This window comes from Haemorhous mexicanus, chromosome 7 (assembly GCF_027477595.1).
Source record: "Haemorhous mexicanus isolate bHaeMex1 chromosome 7, bHaeMex1.pri, whole genome shotgun sequence".
In the NCBI taxonomy this organism is placed as follows: Eukaryota; Metazoa; Chordata; class Aves; order Passeriformes; family Fringillidae; genus Haemorhous; species Haemorhous mexicanus.
The window spans coordinates 9,507,563-9,527,903 of record NC_082347.1 but is presented as its reverse complement, the minus strand read 5'-3'; positions in this window follow the sequence as shown (position 1 = coordinate 9,527,903).

Below are 20,341 nucleotides of genomic sequence, written 5' to 3'. Positions count from 1 at the left end.
TCCTGCAAACTGACACCAAGAACCTGGGCTGGTGACTTTTGTTTCTTAGGTGGAAGGGCCTGCCTATGTGTTCCAGGGCCTGTGGCTCAGAGTGGCCGGCTGGCTCCTGAAATTCGGCATTGCGCAGGATGCCTCCCCGACTGAAGCTGGCACCAGAGCCAAGTCAGGCTGGATTGACAGTGCCAAGTACCTCCTGCAAACTGACACCAAGAACCTGGGTGGCTCTCTTTTGTTTCTTAGGTGGAAGGGCCTGCCTATGTGTTCCAGGGCCTGTGGCTCAGAGTGCCCGGCTGGCTCCTGAAATTCGGCATTGCGCAGGATGCCTCCCCGACTGAAGCTGGCACCAGAGCCAAGTCAGGCTGGATTGACAGTGCCAAGTACCTCCTGCAATCTGACACCAAGAACCTGGGCTGGTGACTTATGTTTCTTAGCTGGAAGGGCCTGCCTATGTGTTCCAGGGCCTGTGGGTCAGAGTGGCGGGCTGGCTCCTGAAATTCGGCATTGCGCAGGATGCCTCCCCGACTGAAGCTGGCAGAAGTGCCAAGTCAGGCTGGATTGACAGTGCCAAGTACCTCCTGCAAACTGACACCAAGAACCTGGGCTGGTGACTTTTGTTTCTTAGGTGGAAGGGCCTGCCTATGTGTTTCAGGGCCTTTGGCTCAGAGTGGAGGGCTGGCTCCTGAAATTCGGCATTGCGCAGGATTCCTCCCAGACCAAAGCATGCACCAGTGGCAAGTCAGGCTAGATTGACAGTGCCAAGTACCTCCTGCAATCTGACTCCAAGGACCTGGGCTTGTGACTTATGTTTCTTAGGTGGAAGGGCCTGCCTATGTGTTCCAGGGCCTGTGGCTCAGAGTGGCGGGCTGGCTCCTGAAATTCGGCATTGCGCAGGATTCCTCCCCAAGTGAAGCTGGCACCAGAGCCAAGTCAGACTGGATTGACAGTGCCAAGTACCTCCTGCAATCTGACACCAAGAACCTGGGCAGGTGACTTTTGTTTCTTAGGTGGAAGGGCCTGCCTATGTGTTCCAGGGCCTGTAGCTCAGAGTGGCGGGCTGGCTCCTGAAATTCGGCATTGCGCAGGATGCCTCCCCGACTGAACCTGGCACCAGAGCCAAGTCAGGCTGGATTTACAGTGCCCAATATCTCCTGCAAAATGACACCAGGAACCTGGGCTGGTGACTATTGTTTCTTAGGTGGAAGGGTCTGCCTATGTGTTCCAGGGCCTGTGGCTCAGAGTGGCCGGCTGGCTCCTGAAATTCGGCATTGCGCAGGATGCCTCCCCGACTGAAGCTGGCACCAGAGCCAGGTCAGGCTTGCTTGACAGTGCCAAGTACCTCCTGCAATCTGACACCAAGGACCTGGGCTGGTGACTTTTGTTTCTTAGGTGGAAGGGCCTGCCTATGTGTTCCAGGGCCTGTGGCTCAGAGTGGAGGGCTGGCTCCTGAAATTCGGCATTGCGCAGGATTCCTCCCCGACTGAAGCTGGCACCAGAGCCAAGTCAGGCTGGATTGACAGTGCCAAGTACCTGCTGCAAACTGACACCAAGAACCTGGGCTGGTGACTTTTGTTTCTTAGGTGGAAGGGCCTGCCTATGTGTTCCAGGGCCTGTGGCTCAGAGTGGCCGGCTGGCTCCTGAAATTCGGCATTGCGCAGGATGCCTCCCCGACTGAAGCTGGCACCAGAGCCAAGTCAGGCTGGATTGACAGTGCCAAGTACCTCCTGCAAACTGACACCAAGAACCTGGGCTGGTGACTTTTGTTTCTTAGGTGGAAGGGCCTGCCTATGTGTTCCAGGGCCTGTGGGTCAGAGTGGCCGGCTGGCTCCTGAAATTCGGCATTACGCAGGATGCTTCCCCGACTGAAGCTGGCACCAGAGCCAAGTCAGGCTGGATTGACAGTGCCAAGTACCTCCTGCAATCTGACACCAAGAACCTGGGCTGGTGACTTTTGTTTCTTAGGTGGAAGGGCCTGCCTATGTGTTCCAGGGCCTGTGGCTCAGAGTGGCCGGCTGGCTCCAGAAATTCGGCATTGCGCAGGATGCTTCCCAGACCAGAGCATGCACCAGTGGCAAGTCAGGCTAGATTGACAGTGCCAAGTACCTCCTGCAATCTGACACCAAGGACCTGGGCTGGTGACTTATGTTTCTTAGGTGGAAGGGCCTGCCTATGTGTTCCAGGGCCTGTGGCTCAGAGTGGAGGGCTGGCTCCTGAAATTCGGCATTGCGCAGGATGCCTCCCCGACTGAAGCTGGCACCAGAGCCAAGTCAGGCTGGATTGACAGTGCCAAGTACTTGCTGCAAACTGACACCAAGAACCGGCGTGGCTCTCTTTTGTTTCTTAGGTGGAAGGGCCTGCCTATGTGTTCCAGGGCCTGTGGCTCAGAGTGGAGGGCTGGCTCCTGAAATTCGGCATTGCGCAGGATTCCTCCCCGACTGAAGCTGGCACCAGAGCCAAGTCAGGCTGGATTGACAGTGCCAAGCACTTGCTGCAAACTGACACCAAGAACCTGGGTGGCTCTCTTTTGTTTCTTAGGTGGAAGGGCCTGCCTATGTGTTCCAGGGCCTATGGCTCAGAGTGGCCGGCTGGCTCCTGAAATTCGGCATTGCGCAGGATGCCTCCCCGACTGAAGCTGGCACCAGTGCCAAGTCAGGCTGGATTGACAGTGCCAAGTACCTGCTGCAAACTGACACCAAGAACCTGGGCTGCTGACTTATGTTTCTTAGGTGGAAGGGCCTGCCTATGTGTTCCAGGGCCTGTGGGTCAGAGTGGCCGGCTGGCTCCTGAAATTCGGCATTGCTCAGGATGTCTCCCCGACTGAAGCTGGCACCAGTGCCAAGTCAGGCTGGATTGACAGTGCCAAGTACCTCCTGCAATCTGACTCCACGAACCTGGGCTGCTGACTTTTGTTTCTTAGGTGGAAGGGCCTGCCTATGTGTTCCAGGGCCTGTGGCACAGAGTGGCCGGCTGGCTCCTGAAATTCGGCATTGCGCAGGATGCCTCCCCAACTGAAGCTGGCACCAGTGCCAAGTCAGGCTGGATTGACAGTGCCAAGTACCTCCTGCAAACTGACACCAAGAACCTGGGTGGCTCTCTTTTGTTTCTTAGGTGGAAGGGCCTGCCTATGTGTTCCAGGGCCTGTGGCTCAGAGTGGCCGGCTGGCTCCTGAAATTCGGCATTGCGCAGGATGCCTCCCCGACTGAAGCTGGCACCAGAGCCAAGTCAGGCTGGATTGACAGTGCCAAGTACCTCCTGCAATCTGACACCAAGAACCTGGTCTGGTGACTTTTGTTTCTTAGGTGGAAGGGCCTGCCTATGTGTTCCAGGGCCTGTGGCTCGGAGTGGCCGGCTGGCTCCTGAAATTCGGCACTGCTCAGGATTCCTCCCCGACTGAAGCTGGCACCAGAGCCAAGTCAGGCTGGATTGACAGTGCAAAGTACCTCCTGCAATCTGACACCAAGAACCTGGTCTGGTGACTTTTGTTTCTTAGGTGGAAGGGCCTGCCTATGTGTTCCAGGGCCTGTGGCTCAGAGTGGCCGGCTGGCTCCTGAAATTCGGCATTGCGCAGGATGCCTCCCCGACTGAAGCTGGCAGAAGTGCCAAGTCAGGCTGGATTGACAGTGCCAAGTACCTCCTGCAAACTGACACCAAGAACCTGGGCTGGTGACTTTTGTTTCTTAGGTGGAAGGGCCTGCCTATGTGTTTCAGGGCCTTTGGCTCAGAGTGGAGGGCTGGCTCCTGAAATTCGGCATTGCGCAGGATCCCTCCCAGACCAAAGCATGCACCAGTGGCAAGTCAGGCTAGATTGACAGTGCCAAGTACCTCCTGCAATCTGACTCCAAGGACCTGGGCTGGTGACTTATGTTTCTTAGGTGGAAGGGCCTGCCTATGTGTTCCAGGGCCTGTGGCTCATAGTGGCGGGCTGGCTCCTGAAATTCGGCATTGCGCAGGATTCCTCCCCAAGTGAAGCTGGCACCAGAGCCAAGTCAGACTGGATTGACAGTGCCAACTACCTCCGGCAATCTGACACCAAGAACCTGGTCTGGTGACTTTTGTTTCTTAGGTGGAAGGGCCTGCCTATGTGTTCCAGGGCCGGTGGCTCAGAGTGGCGGGCTGGCTCCTGAAATTCGGCATTGTGCAGGATGCCTCCCCGACTGAAGCTGGCACCAGAGCCAGGTCAGGCTGGCTTGACAGTGCCAAGTACCTCCTGCAATCTGACTCCACGAACCTGGTCTGGTGACTTTTGTTTCTTAGGTGGAAGGGCCTGCCTATGTGTTCCAGGGCCTGTGGCTCAGAGTGGAGGGCTGGCTCCTGAAATTCGGCATTGCGCAGGATGCCTCCCCGACTGAAGCTGGCACCAGTGCCAAGTCAGGCTGGATTGACAGTGCCAAGTACCTCCTGCAATCTGACACCAAGAACCTGGGCTGGTGACTTTTGTTTCTTAGGTGGAAGGGCCTGCCTATGTGTTCCAGGGCCGGTGGCTCAGAGTGGCCGGCTGGCTCCTGAAATACGGCATTGCGCAGGATGCCTCCCCGACTGAAGCTGGCACCAGAGCCAAGTCAGGCTGGATTTACAGTGCCCATTATCTCCTGCAAAATGACACCAAGAACCTGGTCTGGTGACTTTTGTTTCTTAGGTGGAAGGGCCTGCCTATGTGTTCCAGGGCCTGTGGCTCAGAGTGGCCGGCTGGCTCCTGAAATTCGGCATTGCGCAGGATGCCTCCCCGACTGAAGCTGGCACCAGAGCCAAGTCAGGCTGGATTGACAGTGCCAAGTACCTGTTGCAAACTGACACCAAGAACCAGGGCTGGTGACTTTTGTTTCTTAGGTGGAAGGGCCTGCCTATGTGTTCCAGGGCCTGTGGGTCAGAGTGGCCGGCTGGCTCCTGAAATTCGGCATTACGCAGGATGCTTCCCCGAGTGAAGCTGGCACCAGAGCCAAGTCAGGCTGGATTGACAGTGCAAAGTACCTGCTGCAATCTGACACCAAGAACCAGGTCTGGTGACTTTTGTTTCTTAGGTGGAAGGGCCTGCCTATGTGTTCCAGGGCCTGTGGCTCAGAGTGGAGGGCTGGTTCCTGAAATTCGGCATTGCGCAGGATTCCTCCCAGACCAAAGCATGCACCAGTGGCAAGTCAGGCTAGATTGACAGTGCCAAGTACCTCCTGCAATCTGACACCAAGGACCTGGTCTGGTGACTTTTGTTTCTTAGGTGGCAGGGCCTGCCTATGTGTTCCAGGGCCTGTGGCTCAGAGTGGAGGGCTGGCTCCTGAAATTCGGCATTGCGCAGGATGCCTCCCCGACTGAAGCTGGCACCAGAGCCAAGTCAGGCTGGCTTGACAGTGCCAAGTACTTGCTGCAAACTGACACCAAGAACCGGCGTGGCTCTCTTTTGTTTCTTAGGTGGAAGGGCCTGCCTATGTGTTCCAGGGCCTGTGGCTCAGAGTGGAGGGCTGGCTCCTGAAATTCGGCATTGCGCAGGATTCCTCCCCGACTGAAGCTGGCACCAGAGCCAAGTCAGGCTGGATTGACAGTGCAAAGCACTTGCTGCAAACTGACACCAAGAACCTGGGTGGCTCTCTTTTGTTTCTTAGGTGGAAGGGCCTGCCTATGTGTTCCAGGGCCTATGGCTCAGAGTGGCCGGCTGGCTCCTGAAATTCGGCATTGCGCAGGATGCCTCCCCGAGTGAAGCTGGCACCAGTGCCAAGTCAGGCTGGATTGACAGTGCCAAGTACCTGCTGCAAACTGACACCAAGAACCTGGGCTGCTGACTTATGTTTCTTAGGTGGAAGGGCCTGCCTATGTGTTCCAGGGCCTGTGGGTCAGAGTGGCCGGCTGGCTCCTGAAATTCGGCATTGCTCAGGATGTCTCCCCGACTGAAGCTGGCACCAGTGCCAAGTCAGGCTGGATTGACAGTGCCAAGTACCTCCTGCAATCTGACTCCACGAACCTGGGCTGCTGACTTTTGTTTCTTAGGTGGAAGGGCCTGCCTATGTGTTCCAGGGCCTGTGGCACAGAGTGGCCGGCTGGCTCCTGAAATTCGGCATTGCGCAGGATTCTTCCCCGACTGAAGCTGGCACCAGAGCCAAGTCAGGCTGGATTTAGAGTGCCCAATATCTCCTGCAAAATGACACCAAGAACCTGGGCTGGGGACTTTTGTTTCTTAGGTGGAAGGGCCTGCCTATGTGTTCCAGGGCCTGTAGCTCAGAGTGGCGGGCTGGCTCCTGAAATTCGGCATTGTGCAGGATGCCTCCCCGAGTGAAGCTGGCACCAGAGCCAAGTCAGGCTGGCTTGACAGTGCCAAGTACCTCCTGCAATCTGACTCCACGAACCTGGGCTGGTGACTTTTGTTTCTTAGGTGGAAGGGCCTGCCTATGTGTTCCAGGGCCTGTGGCTCAGAGTGGAGGGCTGGCTCCTGAAATTCGGCATTGCGCAGGATGCCTCCCCGAGTGAAGCTGCCACCACTGCCAAGTCAGGCTGGATTGACAGTGCCAAGTACTTGCTGCAAACTGACACCAAGAACCTGGGCTGGTGACTTTTGTTTCTTAGGTGGAAGGGCCTGCCTATGTGTTCCAGGGCCTGTGGCTCAGAGTGGCCGGCTGGCTCCTGAAATTCGGCATTGCGCAGGATGCCTCCCCGACTGAAGCTGGCACCAGAGCCAAGTCAGGCTGGATTTACAGTGCCCAATATCTCCTGCAAAATGACACCAAGAACCTGGGCTGGTGACTATTGTTTCTTAGGTGGAAGGGCCTGCCTATGTGTTCCAGGGCCTGTGGCTCAGAGTGGCCGGCTGGCACCTGAAATTCGGCATTGCGCAGGATGCCTCCCCGACTGAAGCTGGCACCAGAGCCAAGTCAGGCTGGATTGACAGTGCCAAGTACCTGTTGCAAACTGACACCAAGAACCAGGGCTGGTGACTTTTGTTTCTTAGGTGGAAGGGCCTGCCTATGTGTTCCAGGGCCTGTGGGTCAGAGTGGCCGGCTGGCTCCTGAAATTCGGCATTGCGCAGGATGCCTCCCCGAGTGAAGCTGGCACCAGAGCCAAGTCAGGCTGGATTGACAGTGCAAAGTACCTGCTGCAATCTGACACCAAGAACCAGGTCTGGTGACTTTTGTTTCTTAGGTGGAAGGGCCTGCCTATGTGTTCCAGGGCCTGTGGCTCAGAGTGGAGGGCTGGCTCCTGAAATTCGGCATTGCGCAGGATTCCTCCCAGACCAAAGCATGCACCAGTGGCAAGTCAGGCTAGATTGACAGTGCCAAGTACCTCCTGCAATCTGACACCAAGGACCTGGTCTGGTGACTTTTGTTTCTTAGGTGGAAGGGCCTGCCTATGTGTTCCAGGGCCTGTGGCTCAGAGTGGAGGGATGGCTCCTGAAATTCGGCATTGCGCAGGATGCCTCCCCGACTGAAGCTGGCACCAGAGCCAAGTCAGGCTGGATTGACAGTGCCAAGTACTTGCTGCAAACTGACACCAAGAACCGGCGTGGCTCTCTTTTGTTTCTTAGGTGGAAGGGCCTGCCTATGTGTTCCAGGGCCTGTGGCTCAGAGTGGAGGGCTGGCTCCTGAAATTCGGCATTGCGCAGGATTCCTCCCCGACTGAAGCTGGCACCAGAGCCAAGTCAGGCTGGATTGACAGTGCAAAGCACTTGCTGCAAACTGACACCAAGAACCTGGGCTGGTGACTTTTGTTTCTTAGGTGGAAGGGCCTGCCTATGTGTTCCAGGGCCTATGGCTCAGAGTGGCCGGCTGGCTCCTGAAATTCGGCATTGCGCAGGATGCCTCCCCGAGTGAAGCTGGCACCAGTGCCAAGTCAGGCTGGATTGACAGTGCCAAGTACCTGCTGCAAACTGACACCAAGAACCTGGGCTGCTGACTTATGTTTCTTAGGTGGAAGGGCCTGCCTATGTGTTCCAGGGCCTGTGGGTCAGAGTGGCGGGCTGGCTCCTGAAATTCGGCATTGCTCAGGATGTCTCCCCGACTGAAGCTGGCACCAGTGGCAAGTCAGACTGGATTGACAGTGCCAAGTACCTCCTGCAATCTGACACCAAGAACCTGGGCTGGTGACTTTTGTTTCTTTGGTGGAAGGGCCTGCCTATGTGTTCCAGGGCCTGTAGCTCAGAGTGGCGGGGTGGCTCCTGAAATTCGGCATTGTGCAGGATGCCTCCCCGACTGAAGCTGGCACCAGAGCCAAGTCAGGCTGGCTTGACAGTGCCAAGTACCTCCTGCAATCTGACTCCACGAACCTGGGCTGGTGACTTTTGTTTCTTAGGTGGAAGGGCCTGCCTATGTGTTCCAGGGTCTGTGGCTCAGAGTGGAGGGCTGGCTCCTGAAATTCGGCATTGCGCAGGATGCCTCCCCGACTGAAGCTGGCAGAAGTGCCAAGTCAGGCTGGATTGACAGTGCCAAGTACTTGCTGCAAACTGACACCAAGAACCTGGGCTGGTGACTTTTGTTTCTTAGGTGGAAGGGCCTGCCTATGTGTTCCAGGGCCGGTGGCTCAGAGTGGCCGGCTGGCTCCTGAAATTCGGCATTGCGCAGGATGCCTCCCCGACTGAAGCTGGCACCAGAGCCAAGTCAGGCTGGATTTACAGTGCCCAATATCTCCTGCAAAATGACACCAAGAACCTGGGCTGGTGACTATTGTTTCTTAGGTGGAAGGGCCTGCCTATGTGTTCCAGGGCCTGTGGCTCAGAGTGGCCGGCTGGCTCCTGAAATTCGGCATTGCGCAGGATGCCTCCCCGACTGAAGCTGGCACCAGAGCCAGGTCAGGCTGGCTTGACAGTGCCAAGTACCTGCTGCAATCTGACACCAAGGACCTGGGCTGGTGACTTTTGTTTCTTAGGTGGAAGGGCCTGCCTATGTGTTCCAGGGCCTGTGGCTCAGAGTGGAGGGCTGGCTCCTGAAATTCGGCATTGCGCAGGATTCCTCCCCGACTGAAGCTGGCACCAGAGCCAAGTCAGGCTGGATTGACAGTGCCAAGTACCTGCTGCAAACTGACACCAAGAACCTGGGTGGCTCTCTTTTGTTTCTTAGGTGGAAGGGCCTGCCTATGTGTTCCAGGGCCTGTGGCTCAGAGTGGCCGGCTGGCTCCTGAAATTCAGCATTGCGCAGGATGCCTCCCCGACTGAAGCTGGCACCAGTGCCAAGTCAGGCTGGATTGACAGTGCCAAGTACCTGCTGCAAACTGACACCAAGAACCTGGGCTGGTGACTTTTGTTTCTTAGGTGGAAGGGCCTGCCTATGTGTTCCAGGGCCTGTGGCTCAGAGTGGCCGGCTGGCTCCTGAAATTCGGCATTGCGCAGGATGCCTCCCCGACTGAAGCTGGCACCAGTGCCAAGTCAGGCTGGATTGACAGTGCCAAGTACCTGCTGCAATCTGACACCAAGAACCTGATCTGGTGACTTTTGTTTCTTAGGTGGAAGGGCCTGCCTTTGTGTTCCAGGGCCTGTGGCTCAGAGTGGCCGGCTGGCTCCTGAAATTCGGCATTGCGCAGGATGCTTCCCCGAGTGAAGCTGGCACCAGAGCCAAGTCAGGCTGGATTGACAGTGCCAAGTACCTGCTGCAATCTGACACCAAGAACCTGGTCTGGTGACTTTTGTTTCTTAGGTGGAAGGGCCTGCCTATGTGTTCCAGGGCCTGTGGCTCAGAGTGGCGGGCTGGCTCCTGAAATTCGGCATTGTGCAGGATGCCTCCCCGACTGAAGCTGGCACCAGAGCCTGGTCAGGCTGGCTTGACAGTGCCAAGTACCTCCTGCAATCTGACTCCACGAACCTGGGCTGGTGACTTTTGTTTCTTAGGTGGAAGGGCCTGCCTATGTGTTCCAGGGCCTGGGGCTCAGAGTGGAGGGCTGGCTCCTGAAATTCGGCATTGCGCAGGATGCCTCCCCGACTGAAGCTGGCACCAGAGCCAAGTCAGGCTGGATTGACAGTGCCAAGTACTTGCTGCAAACTGACACCAAGAACCTGGGTGGCTCTATTTTGTTTCTTAGGTGGAAGGGCCTGCCTATGTGTTCCAGGGCCTGTGGGTCAGAGTGGCCGGCTGGCTCCTGAAATTCGGCATTGCGCAGGATGCCTCCCCGACTGAAGCTGGCACCAGTGGCAAGTCAGGCTGGATTGACAGTGCCAAGTCCCTGCTGCAAACTGACACCAAGAACCTGGGCTGGTGACTTTTGTTTCTTAGGTGGAAGGGCCTGCCTATGTGTTCCAGGGCCTGTGGCTCAGAGTGGTCGGCTGGCTCCTGAAATTCGGCATTGCGCAGGATGCCTCCCCGACTGAAGCTGGCACCAGAGCCAAGTCAGGCTGGATTGACAGTGCCAAGTACCTGCTGCAAACTGACACCAAGAACCTGGGCTGGTGACTTTTGTTTCTTAGGTGGAAGGGCCTGCCTATGTGTTCCAGGGCCTGTGGCTCAGAGTGGCCGGCTGGCTCCTGAAATTCGGCATTGCGCAGGATGCCTCCCCGACTGAAGCTGGCACCAGTGCCAAGTCAGGCTGGATTGACAGTGCCAAGTACCTGCTGCAATCTGACACCAAGAACCTGATCTGGTGACTTTTGTTTCTTAGGTGGAAGGGCCTGCCTTTGTGTTCCAGGGCCTGTGGCTCAGAGTGGCCGGCTGGCTCCTGAAATTCGGCATTGCGCAGGATGCTTCCCCGAGTGAAGCTGGCACCAGAGCCAAGTCAGGCTGGATTGACAGTGCCAAGTACCTGCTGCAATCTGACACCAAGAACCTGGGCTGCTGACTTTTGTTTCTTAGGTGGAAGGGCCTGCCTATGTGTTCCAGGGCCTGTGGCTCAGAGTGGCGGGCTGGCTCCTGAAATTCGGCATTGTGCAGGATGCCTCCCCGACTGAAGCTGGCACCAGAGCCTGGTCAGGCTGGCTTGACAGTGCCAAGTACCTCCTGCAATCTGACTCCACGAACCTGGGCTGGTGACTTTTGTTTCTTAGGTGGAAGGGCCTGCCTATGTGTTCCAGGGCCTGTGGCTCAGAGTGGAGGGCTGGCTCCTGAAATTCGGCATTGCGCAGGATGCCTCCCCGACTGAAGCTGGCACCAGAGCCAAGTCAGGCTGGATTGACAGTGCCAAGTACTTGCTGCAAACTGACACCAAGAACCTGGGTGGCTCTATTTTGTTTCTTAGGTGGAAGGGCCTGCCTATGTGTTCCAGGGCCTGTGGGTCAGAGTGGCCGGCTGGCTCCTGAAATTCGGCATTGCGCAGGATGCCTCCCCGACTGAAGCTGGCACCAGTGGCAAGTCAGGCTGGATTGACAGTGCCAAGTCCCTGCTGCAAACTGACACCAAGAACCTGGGCTGGTGACTTTTGTTTCTTAGGTGGAAGGGCCTGCCTATGTGTTCCAGGGCCTGTGGCTCAGAGTGGTCGGCTGGCTCCTGAAATTCGGCATTGCGCAGGATGCCTCCCCGACTGAAGCTGGCACCAGAGCCAAGTCAGGCTGGATTGACAGTGTCAAGTACCTGCTGCAAACTGACACCAAGAACCTGGGCTGGTGACTTTTGTTTCTTAGGTGGAAGGGCCTGCCTATGTGTTCCAGGGCCTGTGGCTCAGAGTGCCCGGCTGGCTCCTGAAATTCGGCATTGCGCAGGATGCCTCCCCGACTGAAGCTGGCACCAGAGCCAAGTCAGGCTGGATTGACAGTGCCAAGTACCTGCTGCAATCTGACACCAAGAACCTGGTCTGGTGACTTTTGTTTCTTAGGTGGAAGGGCCTGCCTATGTGTTCCAGGGCCTGTGGCTCAGAGTGGCCGGCTGGCTCCTGAAATTCGGCACTGCTCAGGATTCCTCCCCGACTGAAGCTGGCACCAGAGCCAAGTCAGGCTGGATTGACAGTGCAAAGTACCTCCTGGAATCTGACACCAAGAACCTGGGCTGGTGACTTTTGTTTCTTAGCTGGAAGTGCCTGCCTATGTGTTCCAGGGCCTGTGGCTCAGAGTGGCGGGCTGGCTCCTGAAATTCGGCATTGCGCAGGATGCCTCCCCGACTGAAGCTGGCAGAAGTGCCAAGTCAGGCTGGATTGACAGTGCCAAGTACCTGCTGCAAACTGACACCAAGAACCTGGGCTGGTGACTTTTGTTTCTTAGGTGGAAGGGCCTGCCTATGTGTTCCAGGGCTTGTGGGTCAGAGTGGCCGGCTGGCTCCTGAAATTCGGCATTGCGCTGGATGCCTCCCCGACTGAAGCTGGCACCAGAGCCAAGTCAGGCTGGATTGACAGTGCCAAGTACCTCCTGCAATCTGACACCAAGAACCTGGGCTGGTGACTTTTGTTTCTTAGGTAGAAGGGCCTGCCTATGTGTTCCAGGGCCTTTGGCTCAGAGTGGAGGGCTGGCTCCTGAAATTCGGCATTGCGCAGGATTCCTCCCAGACCAAAGCATGCACCAGTGGCAAGTCAGGCTAGATTGACAGTGCCAAGTACCTCCTGCAATCTGACTCCAAGGACCTGGGCTGGTGACTTATGTTTCTTAGGTGGAAGGGCCTGCCTATGTGTTCCAGGGCCTGTGGCTCAGAGTGGCTGGCTGGCTCCTGAAATTCGGCATTGCGCAGGATTCCTCCCCAAGTGAAGCTGGCACCAGTGGCAAGTCAGACTGGATTGACAGTGTCAAGTACCTCCTGCAATCTGACACCAAGAACCTGGGCTGGTGACTTTTGTTTCTTAGGTGGAAGGGCCTGCCTATGTGTTCCAGGGCCTGTAGCTCAGAGTGGCGGGCTGGCTCCTGAAATTCGGCATTGTGCAGGATGCCTCCCCGACTGAAGCTGGCACCAGAGCCAGGTCAGGCTGGCTTGACAGTGCCAAGTACCTCCTGCAATCTGACTCCACGAACCTGGGCTGGTGACTTTTGTTTCTTAGGTGGAAGGGCCTGCCTATGTGTTCCAGGGCCTGTGGCTCAGAGTGGAGGGCTGGCTCCTGAAATTCGGCATTGCGCAGGATGCCTCCCCGACTGAAGCTGGCACCAGAGCCAAGTCAGGCTGGATTGACAGTGCCAAGTACTTGCTGCAAACTGACACCAAGAACCTGGGCTGGTGACTTTTGTTTCTTAGGTGGAAGGGCCTGCCTATGTGTTCCAGGGCCGGTGGCTCAGAGTGGCCGGCTGGCTCCTGAAATTCGGCATTGCGCAGGATGCCTCCCCGACTGAAGCTGGCACCAGAGCCAAGTCAGGCTGGATTTACAGTGCCCAATATCTCCTGCAAAATGACACCAAGAACCTGGGCTGGTGACTATTGTTTCTTAGGTGGAAGGGCCTGCCTATGTGTTCCAGGGCCTGTGGCTCAGAGTGGCCGGCTGGCTCCTGAAATTCGGCATTGCGCAGGATGCCTCCCCGACTGAAGCTGGCACCAGAGCCAGGTCAGGCTGGCTTGACAGTGCCAAGTACCTGCTGCAATCTGACACCAAGGACCTGGGCTGGTGACTTTTGTTTCTTAGGTGGAAGGGCCTGCCTATGTGTTCCAGGGCCTGTGGCTCAGAGTGGAGGGCTGGCTCCTGAAATTCGGCATTGCGCAGGATTCCTCCCCGACTGAAGCTGGCACCAGAGCCAAGTCAGGCTGGATTGACAGTGCCAAGTACCTGCTGCAAACTGACACCAAGAACCTGGGTGGCTCTCTTTTGTTTCTAAGGTGGAAGGGCCTGCCTATGTGTTCCAGGGCCTGTGGCTCAGAGTGGCCGGCTGGCTCCTGAAATTCAGCATTGCGCAGGATGCCTCCCCGACTGAAGCTGGCACCAGTGCCAAGTCAGGCTGGCTTGACAGTGCCAAGTACCTGCTGCAAACTGACACCAAGAACCTGGGCTGGTGACTTTTGTTTCTTAGGTGGAAGGGCCTGCCTATGTGTTCCAGGGCCTGTGGCTCAGAGTGGCTGGCTGGCTCCTGAAATTCGGCATTGCGCAGGATTCCTCCCCAAGTGAAGCTGGCACCAGAGCCAAGTCAGGCTGGATAGACAGTGCCAAGTACCTGCTGCAAACTGACACCAAGAACCTGGGCTGGTGACTTTTGTTTCTTAGGTGGAAGGGCCGGCCTATGTGTCCCAGAGCCTTTGGCTCAGAGTGGCTGGCTGGCTCCTGAAATTCGGCATTGCGCAGGATTCCTCCCAGACCAAAGCATGCACCAGTGGCAAGTCAGGCTGGATTGACAGTGCCAAGTACCTCCTGCAATCTGACACCAAGAACATGGGCTGGTGACTTTTGTTTCTTAGGTGGAAGGGCCTGCCTATGTGTTCCAGGGCCTGTGGGTCAGAGTGGCCGGCTGGCTCCTGAAATTCGGCATTGCGCAGGATGCCTCCCCGACTGAAGCTGGCACCAGAGCCAAGTCAGGCTGGATTGACAGTGCCAAGTACTTGCTGCAATCTGACACCAAGAACGTGGTCGGGTGACTTTTGTTTCTTAGGTGGAAGGGCCTGCCTATGTGTTCCAGAGCCTTTGGCTCAGAGTGGAGGGCTGGCTCCTGAAATTCGGCATTGCGCAGGATTCCTCCCAGAACAAAGCATGCACCAGTGGCAAGTCAGGCTGGATTGACAGTGCCAAGTACCTCCTGCAATCTGACACCAAGAACATGGGCTGGTGACTTTTGTTTCTTAGGTGGAAGGGCCGGCCTATGTGTTCCAGGGCCTGTGTCTCAGAGTGGAGGGCTGGCTCCTGAAGTTCGGCATTGCGCAGGATGCCTTCCCGAGTGAAGCGAACACCCGTGCCAAGTCAGGCTGGATTGACAGTGCCAAGTACCTGCTGCAAAATGAGACCGAGAACCTGGGTTGCTCTCTTTTGTTTTTAGTTGGAAGGGCCGGTGTATGTGTTCCAGGGCCTGTAGCTCAGAGTGGCTGGCTGGCTCCTGAAATTTGGCATTGGGCAGGATGCCTCCCCGAGTGAAGCTGGCACCAGTGCCAGGTCAGGCTGGATTGACAGTGCCAAGTACCTCCTGCAGTCTGACACTAAGAACCTGGGCTGGTGACTTTTGTTTCTTAGCTGGAAGTGCCTGCCTATGTGTTCCAGGGCCTGTGGCTCAGAGTGGCGGGCTGGCTCCTGAAATTCGGCATTGCGCAGGATGCCTCCCCGACTGAAGCTGGCACCAGTGCCAAGTCAGGCTGGATTGACAGTGCCAAGTACCTGCTGCAAACTGACACCAAGAACCTGGGCTGGTGACTTTTGTTTCTTAGGTGGAAGGGCCTGCCTATGTGTTCCAGGGCTTGTGGGTCAGAGTGGCCGGCTGGCTCCTGAAATTCGGCATTGCGCAGGATGCCTCCCCGACTGAAGCTGGCACCAGAGCCAAGTCAGGCTGGATTTACAGTGCCCAATATCTCCTGCAAAATGACACCAAGAACCTGGGCTGGTGACTATTGTTTCTTAGGTGGAAGGGCCTGCCTATGTGTTCCAGGGCCTGTGGCTCAGAGTGGCCGGCTGGCTCCTGAAATTCGGCATTGCGCAGGATGCCTCCCCGACTGAAGCTGGCACCAGAGCCAGGTCAGGCTGGCTTGACAGTGCCAAGTACCTGCTGCAATCTGACACCAAGGACCTGGGCTGGTGACTTTTGTTTCTTAGGTGGAAGGGCCTGCCTATGTGTTCCAGGGCCTGTGGCTCAGAGTGGAGGGCTGGCTCCTGAAATTCGGCATTGCGCAGGATTCCTCCCCGACTGAAGCTGGCACCAGAGCCAAGTCAGGCTGGATTGACAGTGCCAAGTACCTGCTGCAAACTGACACCAAGAACCTGGGTGGCTCTCTTTTGTTTCTAAGGTGGAAGGGCCTGCCTATGTGTTCCAGGGCCTGTGGCTCAGAGTGGCCGGCTGGCTCCTGAAATTCAGCATTGCGCAGGATGCCTCCCCGACTGAAGCTGGCACCAGTGCCAAGTCAGGCTGGCTTGACAGTGCCAAGTACCTGCTGCAAACTGACACCAAGAACCTGGGCTGGTGACTTTTGTTTCTTAGGTGGAAGGGCCTGCCTATGTGTTCCAGGGCCTGTGGCTCAGAGTGGCTGGCTGGCTCCTGAAATTCGGCATTGCGCAGGATTCCTCCCCAAGTGAAGCTGGCACCAGAGCCAAGTCAGGCTGGATAGACAGTGCCAAGTACCTGCTGCAAACTGACACCAAGAACCTGGGCTGGTGACTTTTGTTTCTTAGGTGGAAGGGCCGGCCTATGTGTTCCAGAGCCTTTGGCTCAGAGTGGCTGGCTGGCTCCTGAAATTCGGCATTGCGCAGGATTCCTCCCAGACCAAAGCATGCACCAGTGGCAAGTCAGGCTGGATTGACAGTGCCAAGTACCTCCTGCAATCTGACACCAAGAACATGGGCTGGTGACTTTTGTTTCTTAGGTGGAAGGGCCTGCCTATGTGTTCCAGGGCCTGTGGGTCAGAGTGGCCGGCTGGCTCCTGAAATTCGGCATTGCGCAGGATGCCTCCCCGACTGAAGCTGGCACCAGAGCCAAGTCAGGCTGGATTGACAGTGCCAAGTACTTGCTGCAATCTGACACCAAGAACGTGGTCGGGTGACTTTTGTTTCTTAGGTGGAAGGGCCTGCCTATGTGTTCCAGAGCCTTTGGCTCAGAGTGGAGGGCTGGCTCCTGAAATTCGGCATTGCGCAGGATTCCTCCCAGAACAAAGCATGCACCAGTGGCAAGTCAGGCTGGATTGACAGTGCCAAGTACCTCCTGCAATCTGACACCAAGAACATGGGCTGGTGACTTTTGTTTCTTAGGTGGAAGGGCCGGCCTATGTGTTCCAGGGCCTGTGTCTCAGAGTGGAGGGCTGGCTCCTGAAGTTCGGCATTGCGCAGGATGCCTTCCCGAGTGAAGCGAACACCCGTGCCAAGTCAGGCTGGATTGACAGTGCCAAGTACCTGCTGCAAAATGAGACCGAGAACCTGGGTTGCTCTCTTTTGTTTTTAGTTGGAAGGGCCGGTGTATGTGTTCCAGGGCCTGTAGCTCAGAGTGGCTGGCTGGCTCCTGAAATTTGGCATTGGGCAGGATGCCTCCCCGAGTGAAGCTGGCACCAGTGCCAGGTCAGGCTGGATTGACAGTGCCAAGTACCTCCTGCAGTCTGACACTAAGAACCTGGGCTGGTGACTTTTGTTTCTTAGCTGGAAGTGCCTGCCTATGTGTTCCAGGGCCTGTGGCTCAGAGTGGCGGGCTGGCTCCTGAAATTCGGCATTGCGCAGGATGCCTCCCCGACTGAAGCTGGCAGAAGTGCCAAGTCAGGCTGGATTGACAGTGCCAAGTACCTGCTGCAAACTGACACCAAGAACCTGGGCTGGTGACTTTTGTTTCTTAGGTGGAAGGGCCTGCCTATGTGTTCCAGGGCTTGTGGGTCAGAGTGGCCGGCTGGCTCCTGAAATTCGGCATTGCGCAGGATGCCTCCCCGACTGAAGCTGGCACCAGAGCCAAGTCAGGCTGGATTGACAGTGCCAAGTACCTCCTGCAATCTGACACCAAGAACCTGGGCTGGTGACTTTTGTTTCTTAGGTGGAAGGGCCTGCCTATGTGTTCCAGGGCCTTTGGCTCAGAGTGGAGGGCTGGCTCCTGAAATTCGGCATTGCGCAGGATTCCTCCCAGACCAAAGCATGCACCAGTGGCAAGTCAGGCTAGATTGACAGTGCCAAGTACCTCCTGCAATCTGACTCCAAGGACCTGGGCTGGTGACTTATGTTTCTTAGGTGGAAGGGCCTGCCTATGTGTTCCAGGGCCTGTGGCTCAGAGTGGCTGGCTGGCTCCTGAAATTCGGCATTGCGCAGGATTCCTCCCCAAGTGAAGCTGGCACCAGTGGCAAGTCAGACTGGATTGACAGTGCCAAGTACCTCCTGCAATCTGACACCAAGAACCTGGGCTGGTGACTTTTGTTTCTTTGGTGGAAGGGCCTGCCTATGTGTTCCAGGGCCTGTAGCTCAGAGTGGCCGGCTGGCTCCTGAAATTCGGCATTGTGCAGGATGCCTCCCCGACTGAAGCTGGCACCAGAGCCAAGTCAGGCTGGCTTGACAGTGCCAAGTACCTCCTGCAATCTGACACCAAGAACCTGGGCTGGTGACTTTTGTTTCTTAGGTGGAAGGGCCTGCCTATGTGTTCCAGGGCCTGTGGCTCAGAGTGGAGGGCTGGCTCCTGAAATTCGGCATTGCGCAGGATGCCTCCCCGACTGAAGCTGGCACCAGAGCCAAGTCAGGCTGGATTGACAGTGCCAAGTACTTGCTGCAAACTGACACCAAGAACCTGGGCTGGTGACTTTTGTTTCTTAGGTGGAAGGGCCTGCCTATGTGTTCCAGGGCCGGTGGCTCAGAGTGGCCGGCTGGCTCCTGAAATTCGGCATTGCGCAGGATGCCTCCCCGACTGAAGCTGGCACCAGAGCCAAGTCAGGCTGGATTGACAGTGCCAAGTACCTGCTGCAATCTGACACCAAGAACCTGATCTGGTGACTTTTGTTTCTTAGGTGGAAGGGCCTGCCTTTGTGTTCCAGGGCCTGTGGCTCAGAGTGGCCGGCTGGCTCCTGAAATTCGGCATTGCGCAGGATGCTTCCCCGAGTGAAGCTGGCACCAGAGCCAAGTCAGGCTGGATTGACAGTGCCAAGTACCTGCTGCAATCTGACACCAAGAACCTGGTCTGGTGACTTTTGTTTCTTAGGTGGAAGGGCCTGCCTATGTGTTCCAGGGCCTGTAGCTCAGAGTGGCGGGCTGGCTCCTGAAATTCGGCATTGTGCAGGATGCCTCCCCGACTGAAGCTGGCACCAGAGCCTGGTCAGGCTGGCTTGACAGTGCCAAGTACCTCCTGCAATCTGACTCCACGAACCTGGGCTGGTGACTTTTGTTTCTTAGGTGGAAGGGCCTGCCTATGTGTTCCAGGGCCTGTGGCTCAGAGTGGAGGGCTGGCTCCTGAAATTCGGCATTGCGCAGGATGCCTCCCCGACTGAAGCTGGCACCAGAGCCAAGTCAGGCTGGATTGACAGTGCCAAGTACTTGCTGCAAACTGACACCAAGAACCTGGGTGGCTCTGTTTTGTTTCTTAGGTGGAAGGGCCTGCCTATGTGTTCCAGGGCCTGTGGCTCAGAGTGGCCGGCTGGCTCCTGAAATTCGGCATTGCGCAGGATGCCTCCCCGACTGAAGCTGGCACCAGTGGCAAGTCAGACTGGATTGACAGTGCCAAGTCCCTGCTGCAAACTGACACCAAGAACCTGGGCTGGTGACTTTTGTTTCTTAGGTGGAAGGGCCTGCCTATGTGTTCCAGGGCCTGTGGCTCAGAGTGGTCGGCTGGCTCCTGAAATTCGGCATTGCGCAGGATGCCTCCCCGACTGAAGCTGGCACCAGAGCCAGGTCAGGCTGGCTTGACAGTGCCAAGTACCTGCTGCAATCTGACACCAAGGACCTGGGCTGGTGACTTTTGTTTCTTAGGTGGAAGGGCCTGCCTATGTGTTCCAGGGCCTGTGGCTCAGAGTGGAGGGCTGGCTCCTGAAATTCGGCATTGCGCAGGATTCCTCCCCGACTGAAGCTGGCACCAGTGCCAAGTCAGGCTGGATTGACAGTGCCAAGTACCTGCTGCAAACTGACACCAAGAACCTGGGTGGCTCTCTTTTGTTTCTAAGGTGGAAGGGCCTGCCTATGTGTTCCAGGGCCTGTGGCTCAGAGTGGCCGGCTGGCTCCTGAAATTCAGCATTGCGCAGGATGCCTCCCCGACTGAAGCTGGCACCAGTGCCAAGTCAGGCTGGCTTGACAGTGCCAAGTACCTGCTGCAAACTGACACCAAGAACCTGGGCTGGTGACTTTTGTTTCTTAGGTGGAAGGGCCTGCCTATGTGTTCCAGGGCCTGTGGCTCAGAGTGGCTGGCTGGCTCCTGAAATTCGGCATTGCGCAGGATTCCTCCCCAAGTGAAGCTGGCACCAGAGCCAAGTCAGGCTGGATAGACAGTGCCAAGTACCTGCTGCAAACTGACACCAAGAACCTGGGCTGGTGACTTTTGTTTCTTAGGTGGAAGGGCCGGCCTATGTGTTCCAGAGCCTTTGGCTCAGAGTGGCCGGCTGGCTCCTGAAATTCGGCATTGCGCAGGATTCCTCCCAGACCAAAGCATGCACCAGTGGCAAGTCAGGCTGGATTGACAGTGCCAAGTACCTCCTGCAATCTGACACCAAGAACATGGGCTGGTGACTTTTGTTTCTTAGGTGGAAGGGCCTGCCTATGTGTTCCAGGGCCTGTGGCTCAGAGTGGCCGGCTGGCTCCTGAAATTCGGCATTGCGCAGGATGCCTCCCCGACTGAAGCTGGCACCAGAGCCAAGTCAGGCTGGATTGACAGTGCCAAGTACTTGCTGCAATCTGACACCAAGAACGTGGTCGGGTGACTTTTGTTTCTTAGGTGGAAGGGCCTGCCTATGTGTTCCAGAGCCTTTGGCTCAGAGTGGAG